The sequence below is a fragment of the Furipterus horrens genome, unplaced genomic scaffold (assembly GCF_987537825.1).
Source record: "Furipterus horrens unplaced genomic scaffold, mFurHor1.1.pri manual_scaffold_7, whole genome shotgun sequence".
Classification (NCBI taxonomy): Eukaryota; Metazoa; Chordata; class Mammalia; order Chiroptera; family Furipteridae; genus Furipterus; species Furipterus horrens.
In genome coordinates, this window is record NW_028327177.1 from 80715131 (window position 1) to 80723568 (window position 8438).

At 43.1% G+C, this 8438-nt stretch overlaps 1 pseudogene; it reads left to right on the top strand.

Annotated features, from left to right (window-relative positions):
* The first annotated feature begins 598 nt into the window (after positions 1-598).
* On the top strand, positions 599-1073 carry LOC150004702 (developmental pluripotency-associated protein 3-like; annotated as a pseudogene).
* The last annotated feature ends 7365 nt before the right edge of the window (positions 1074-8438 follow it).

An 8438-nucleotide genomic window follows, 5' to 3' on the forward strand; every position in this document is an offset into this window, starting at 1 on the left:
AAGACCTACAGGCTTCGCTGGAATTAGGATGTATTTGTTTTACAGATGAGGCCGTATAGATTAGACCTGGCTTTGTGGTCACGTGTTCTCTCTCCCATGTTATTATTTGTTGCCCCCATCTTTAAAAATGTAAAATTCATTCTTCTACTAGGATGTTTAAACAGCAGAGAGGTTGATAAACTTCCCCAAAGTAACACAGCTAGTAAGTAACAGATGGATTGGAGATAGGAATTTCTTTGTAAAGGAATTTAAAGTTAAAAGGAAAGTTTACAGATGATGTAGGAAGGAAAGGAAGGAAAGGGAAGAGTGAAGTTAGTTGGGGAAACGGAATAGAGGAAATAGTCCTATAGTCAGACTCCTTCTGGGCATTACAAAACTAGGTGCATGTAAGCAAATAGGCTCAAATTTGCAAACGTGTTTTTTAAAATAACATATTCTCAACCAATGGCTTTTGCCAGACATTTTAACACCTTTTTCTGTTTTAGCTTATTGGGGCATATCAAAAGATGTCTCAGGTAGTTTTTCGAGAGTTTTGAGTATCGCCTTCTACTGAACCCTTTGGAGAATCTAGGAGTTTCAGGCTGTGGCTAGACATCCAATGGACTCCCCAAAGAAGCTTAACTCAACCTGGACCCCTGAGTCTCTTCAGATGCCCTGTGAAGAATATTCAGCTGACACTCAAGCTGTCTGGGAACTACTAGCAAAGAACCTTGGTAACTTGACACTCAACCCTAGTATCAAACTCCCTTCCCTTCTACCAGAATGTTCACCCCAACAGCAGGACAGAGAAAAACCCTTACAGGGGCTGGGCCTGGGGCTGAGTCAAGGCATGCTCTACCAGAGGAGACGTGGAGTGAGGACATTGGCGACTGCTCGGAAAGAAAGGATGCGAAGGCTGCTGCAAGTTATTAGGTACCACACCCTGTCTCTGCTTCAAAAAGATCCACAAGAAAGGAAACGAGATTGAATCAAGATCCAGAAAATTTAGATGTGGCTGTCGTTACTGCCTATATCATGGAGATCCTTCTGATACTATTGGCATGGAGAATAATTATGACATGGAGTCAATTTAGCCATAAAACTTATCCTTGTATTTTTTGTTTCTTGCTGGTAATGTTAAGGCCATTATACAACAGCTTGGGGAAGTGACTATTCTAGGATAGACTGTAGACCAATATTTTGATTACCTATGATACAAGTTCTATGATGTCTTTTTTTTTTTTTTTTTTTTGCATCTTTTTCTTGTCTACATTGATGCTAGTGACTTATAGGGAATCTATGTAGCCTGCATTTGAATGACTTCAGTTCCTTTTTTATTTGACCCAAAGAAGTCCTAATAGGTCTTGAGTGTTATTGTTGTATTGTAGAAGCCTGGTTGATAAGATGAAACTGAACATCAAGAATTAGAAGCAAGTAACTTGTGCAAAAAGAATGTAAAAAAAACATTGGATGGTTTGGTGAGCATGATTAGTCCTGGGTGTATTAACTAGATTCTCTGGTTTTCAAAAATTTGAATTATAACAAACTTTTTCATGTGCTATTTCAATTTTTAGTATCTTATTAAAATTTGAGACCTTTTAAAAAAAAAATGTCTAAGCATTCCTGCCATGAAAAATGGCTCAGGGCAGTGCACAGATTGTGTGGGCGCTTGCTTTCGGCTGTAATGCCTATTTTGACCAAGAGGTGGCAGTCAAGCCCTTCCAAACGGCCTCTGTGGCCTGAATCCTGGTTTAATAATCCCATTGCAGATTCCTGGGACCTCAACACCAGGAGTGCGGTCTTGCTCTTGTGTGTTTTGGATTTTTTCATTCCTGAAAATTATCACAGAAATTTTTTCATTTATGTGTGGAATTTCTTAGCTGCAGCCAATACCTGAATTGTGTGTAAGATCTGAATGTTTTGTGCAAACAGCATTTGACCCTATGAAGTTAATTTTTAGAGAAGGCAGCTGTTCAGTGGAATGCAGTCTCATTGGTGTGCAAAGACATTTTCTTGGGATAGCAGATCTATTTTAGGGTCTATAGATAGCACCTTAGCTCCTCAATTATCTTTAGGAGCTCATTTTCTTCTCGTACTGGCTTTGTAGGTTATTGCATATGCAATGGCTGTTATCATTCAATTTGAGCAGAACCAAACTGTAAGCAGAGGAGTTCACTGAAGGTTAGACACCCAAGAATTGTGCAGTGTTATTTAAGGAGTACTTTTCAGCATAAACAAAGGAGGGTTAATTAATATCGAGTCTTTACATGGGCATGACCCTAATACAGTTCTCAAATTGTGTGGTAGTGTTTATTTTTCACTGCCTTGAGTTGCATAATTTTAGAAAGGGACCTTGGACATCCTTCATGACATTTGTCCATTGCACAGTGGTTTGTCCAGTGTGCACCAATAACAGGCACTTCCAGACCAAGGGAGGAAGGTTGCTGGAAGAGACATGTTGTGTGGACTGAAGAATTCAGATGTAGAAGTCAGAAGAAGGCCCTGACTTCTCAGCCTTGCAACACGTAAGCTGTGTGATCATGGTCTTGTTGCCTAGCCTCATGCAGCTTCAGTTTTCCTACTTGAAAATTGATGATAGTAATATTTTTTTGTAGGGTAGATTTAAGGATAAAATTAAAAAATAAAGTTACATTGGCTTAGTGCCTGGCACATAGGATATGTTCAAGAAATGCTTTTATTATATATACTATGACATATAGAACTATTATTATTTAAAGCTGTAGTACCTGAGGAGCATTTAGATTCTGATCCCTAGGCCTCTCCTCAGACCAAGTAAATCAGAATCTCCAGCTGGCTCCAGTTGGCCAGCTCTATTTAATTGCATGTCCCCTGGTGGTTCTGATCTGTAGGAATTGGGAGCTGCTGGTTTAAGAGACAATGACAAAGCTCATGGCTTAGACAGTTCATGAGTAGAAGTCAGCACTTGTCAAAGTATCTTCTGCTGGGCACCAGTTAATGTCACATAATAGACACTTTACCTGACAATGCTGCCTCAAGCAAAGTCAAACAGATTTGTTTATTACAGGGCTTCTCTGCACCTTTCGTACACCACTGTGCACTGTGAATCTCTGAACAGGAAGGTATACTATGAGCTATTTCCTAATTTATTGGACAACTGGATCTTTTCTCAAGGAGTGTGAGGATCATTGTTACAAGAATCCCCTCCAGGCAGACTGCCACAAGCATTGGCTATGGCCATAGTGCCCTTCTTGGGGAAGGGGAAAGAGGCAGTGCTTTCCTGGAGAACATGTTCTGATTATTTGCACTTGTTTGTGAGTTAAGTCACCTGTGCTATCTGCTCTATCCAATCAGGATGCTGCTAGGTAAAGGGTAAATAAAAGACCCACCCAGATCCCTTCTGCAGAGACATTGGAATTGAGATGCAAGGAGAATGCTGAAGTCCTTGGTTCCAAGACTGAGCTACTGTGTTTCCCTTCTATCAGAGATTCTGAGCCCTTTTCAGTTAACCATGAGGCCGCTTGTTCATTCAGGTCACGAATTGGATTCTCTTCCTTGCAGCCTAAAAGGATCTGAGACAGTCACACCCACAATCCAGGTGTGATTTTCTCCACACCACACCATGGAGATGGAGGGGCTGAGACCAGATCTTCTTACCCCAAGTTTAATGCCATCCAGCAAATCATCAGGGAGGTAAAAAGTAATTGTAGTTTCCAGAAAAATCAGAAAAATAAATTGCAAGGACACAATTCTGTTACGACGCCTACTGCCTTGGGTGGAAATTGAAGCTGGACAGAGTGTTAAATAAGGTGCCAGAAAAATCAGGCCTGTTTATTATGAGGCAATTGGATGAAGAATCAGCAAGCAGGAGAGGAAGTTAGAGGTGACTGTTGCAAGTCCCAGAAGGGAACCTGCAGTGACAGTAGTATGGGCATGCAAATTTGGTGCAGGAGTAAAGTGAGGGAAGTCCTAGACACATATTTAACAGACCTGAGGCGAGGCAACGAGAGGTCTGGATGGACATTGAAAGCCAGTTAAGGGGAGGGAAAATAGCAAATTTCAGGAGACAAGTACACACTGTAGCAACCCTCAAGGTAGGTGGAAAATAGGAAGGAAAGCAAGAAAGCACTGATTCACAGTGAGAGCAAGTCTGCACTGACAGACTTGTAAATGGGGAACCAGGCTCTGGGTGTGAGGATTTAATTGGTCATTCTATGTACAAGGCACTTAGCTGGGAAGGCAATGGTGTGGGGCCAGGGAGACTGGGGAACTTAGAGGAGTGGGGCCAGTTTGCTCCCAGGGAAACATAAGATAGCATTTAATACCTGCACAGTGAGGTCTCCATAGGGACAGAAGGAGAAGGGCATACAGGAGAAAGAAGAAGAGGAGGCAGGGGAGAGGAAGGAGACACAGACATTAGGAAGCCAGGGTCCTCTGCCCATGAGCATCAGAGAAACTCTTGTGTAGGTGCCAACTTAGCTGAAATGCCCCAAGGTCAAGGCTGCCCAGGTGTACAACTCCAGAAAGCATGTTCAGCAATGGCTGGGCAGTCTAAGAGAGAGGTAACCTCAGGAGAAGTCCGGGAAGACCAGGTGGCTCAGACCAAAGGTGTGGAGGCTCCGGGCTGTGGGACTTGAACTTTGCTTCCCACTGAGTGTGTTTGTCAGCATCACTGGAGGACCTCACTGGTGAAAAGACTTGTGTAAGCTTCCCTCTCCCAGCCTCAGCATTCTCAGCTGGTAAATGTAGAGTTTGGATCAATATCTAACCCATGTTCTGCTCATTAAGTGTGTGAGTACATGGCAAGTTGCATGTGGATATGTGCAAATATATGCACATATGTAAGACCACGGTTCCATCATGGAAGGTAGTTAGTCTGTGGCTCAGATGGGATGGGGGTTCTAAAGCCTTTTTTGCAAAATATCTGTGCTCTTGATCCTTAGGGGTGAGGGGATTCATTCATTTGCTGAGTGTTCAGGGCTGGACAGAGACTTACAGAAATCCTGCTATAGCCCAAAGTTTCCAACTGTATGTTGGAAAATGACTTCCAGTAGAGGGTAAACCAAAGCTAGTTTATGTGAAAAGATAAATAAGTTGCTGTTTGGTGGAGGGGAGGGGCACTCTTGGGGCAGGTCTTATTATTGACCTTTCTTGCTGAGGGGCCCATGATGCCAAGGCCATGGCCTGGAAACCAGAGGTTGGTCTCAATGACAGCCCATGCCTGCATGTGAACACAGAAAAGCAGGTCCTTGCATGAGTGGGAAGTGCCTCATGCATTAAAGCCACCATGGATGGTGACTTGTCAGGATTCAGTATTGTGTTGATCTGGCCCTTAACACTACCCAGGACTCCTAATAAGTTTGCTCTGTGGGTCTCCGGCCTTCTGCAAGTCTTCCCCTGGCCAGAAGGATCTGGCTTTAGCTTATCCTAGAGATACAAGGTTGATGATAATACTCTAGGAACAGAGTGGAACTTGGGAATTTGTCTATGACCTGCGCTAAGGACAGTGCCTGGTGGATTGGATCTTTTTTGGTCTTTTGCTTTTTTTGTCTCTGAGTCAGAGGACTTGAGTTTCTAGTTGAATGCAGTAGTAGCAAATAGGTTTCAAGTTCAAAAGCAAAACAAAACAAAACAAAACAAATAAATGAACACCCACAAAACACAAAATCTTTCCCAAGTCAGAAAATAAAATAGTTGGAAGGTAGTGTTTGTTGCAATCATGTTGAAACATGGACTCAGTATATTTTTAATTGTAAGTGTCTGACATGCACCACAGTCATGGCCAATCGTTATCCTGCCCCTGACCTTCACTCCATTCTCCCTCCATCCCCTTCTTCAGCAAGTCCCTGGACCTGACCTCACCCTCCTAGGTTTACACATCATGGAAGGGGGAGCAATGTTATTTATCACCCTGCAAAATGCTGCACAGAGCCCAAGGGTTGTGTGCAATGGTGATGTCAATGGGAACAATTCATTATTCCATCAAGCATGTGGCATGTCAGTCAATGAGAAAATATGTGCTTTAGAAATGACAGCTCAAAATAGTCTTTTCAGGATTGGCATGCCAACATATTGATAGTATAATGAATTGTTCTTTAAATCTATCATTTTAACACATCAATTGGCCATCTAGGCTTTTCTTTTGGGAGGGAGAAGCAGGACTGAATGACAGAAGTTATCTAAAAGAGTAAGCAAAATAACTGCAACTGGGGAAGAGAAGATGGGAGCTATGAGGAGTAGAATTTGAAAGTGTTCCTCAGGGAAGATGTTGAGGTAAACACAATTACAATTCACAAAAATATAGGAAAAGTTCCTTGATTTTATATCATTCTCAGGCATGAAAAATAGTTTATTGTCATTGACCACCTGTGGAATGACAGCAGACCTTCATCCTGATTTTCCATAACAATGCACAAGGGAAATGAAATTATTCTGTTTGCATTGTGATGCAAGCTTGCTGAGTATAGCTCCTGATTACTTAGGACCCACAGGTGTTTGGGGCAGTCTTGGATTGGACTTTGAGTTTAGTTGGAAGATCAAAATAATGTAAATTATAATATTTTTGTACACTAGATGTATGTTTTCTGGCTTCGTGGGGAGTGTCTGGCATGTTGGCATGCATTGGGGTGATTTCTGAACATGGCACGAAACGTGTTTAGGTTTCAGCTGTTTAGGTCTAACTGCTTTCATCCTAAAATGTCAGTTGTATTGTAGGAAGATGCCCTGGCTGGTTTAGCTCAGTGGATTGAGCGTCGGCCTGAGAGCTAAGTGTCGCTGGTTCGATCTTCCAGTCAGGGTACATCAGAGAAGGAAAACTCTGACTCCAAAAAACCTCCGCTGCCTTGCGGCATACCTCTTCAGGGGAAAGGCTAAGGGAGTAAACCCCGACAGAAAATCCGGAGCCGGAGTCCCTAAGGCGGTTTGACGTTGTAGTCAACACCGGCAACTCCTGCGGCGCACCTGAACCCAAGCTGTATCGACTCAGTCTTTCCCTTGGACCCTTCAGCTGCGAAGAGAGGGGGGGTCTGCTGCATGGGCAACAGCAGACCCTCCATATTACCCTGCCCAGGCTCTGTAGCTTCAGCGTCATCACAAGATGTCGATTCAACACGGGAGGAGACAGATACCGTGTCACTCCCGAGTCGGACTGCACAGCCATTCTCGGCGGTGCAGATAGACTCTTAAGAAGCTACACCATCGTCTCTCGAGACGGACGGCTGCCGACGACGATGATTGTAGGAAGAGCTGCTGTCATATATATATATATATATTTGTCTCTCATATATCTCTGCTGCATTGTTGGGTGTGAATGTTTATTTTCTGTCCTGTTAAATAATTCCCCATTGTTACAGAAATGGTCATTTTAAACATCACAAAATAATAGCAATACCAATTTGTTCTCAGGATTGGTCTTAATTGCTTGCCTATTGTTTGAAAAACCCCTGGCTGGTTTGGCTCAGTGGATTGAGCGTCGGCCTGCGAGCTAAGTGTCGCTGGTTCGATCTTCCAGTCAGGGCACATCAGAGAAGGAAAACTCTGACTCCAAAAAACCTCCGCTGCCTTGCGGCATACCTCTTCAGGGGAAAGGCTAAGGGAGTAAACCCCGACAGAAAATCCGGAGCCGGAGTCCCTAAGGCGGTTTGACGTTGTAGTCAACACCGGCAACTCCTGCGGCGCACCTGAAGCCAAGCTGTATTGACTCCGTCTTTCTCTTGGACCCTTCAGCTGCGAAGAGAGGGGGGGTCTGCTGCATGGGCAACAGCAGACCCTCCATATCACCCTGCCCAGGCTCTGTAGCTTCAGCTTCACTGGAGAGGACACTCCAGCGTCATCGCAAGATGTCGATTCAACACGGGAGGAGACAGATACCGTGTCACTCCCGAGTCGGACTGCACAGCCATTCTCGGCGGTGCAGATAGACTCTTAAGAAGCTACACCATCGTCTCTCGAGACGGACGGCTGCCGACGACGATTGTTTGAAAATAGAGAACAGCCTCATTAATCCACTGCAGAATATTAAGCTTTTAATTGAAATTTTGCTGGAAAGGAGGGTTACTTCAGATCCTCTTCATGTGTCCTTCACGGCCAGCAAAATGATCTATTCTGCATGTTTAACTATCAACCTGAGGAAAAATCTGGGCCTCCATGACCTTTTAATTTGTGCTTCAAAGAAAACATTTCTTAATGTTATGTAATAAATCAATCATTACTTGCTTAATAATCTTAATGCAAGTCTTTGAAGTTAGCAACCCACAAGAGAGGATGGAATTTTTTAAAAATTGACTCGTTGGTCATTTGATGTAAACCGTGTTTTATTGATCAGCTGTGGAAAAGTCCTTCATATTAGCTGCATATAAAAGCATAAGATCACAGGAAAAAATGAAAAATGAAGAGTATATAGTGAAGTGCATAGAAAATCTGACTTTTTAGTACTTTAGTATTTGAAATTTGGCAGATAATACTAACTCCCTTTAAGTTTA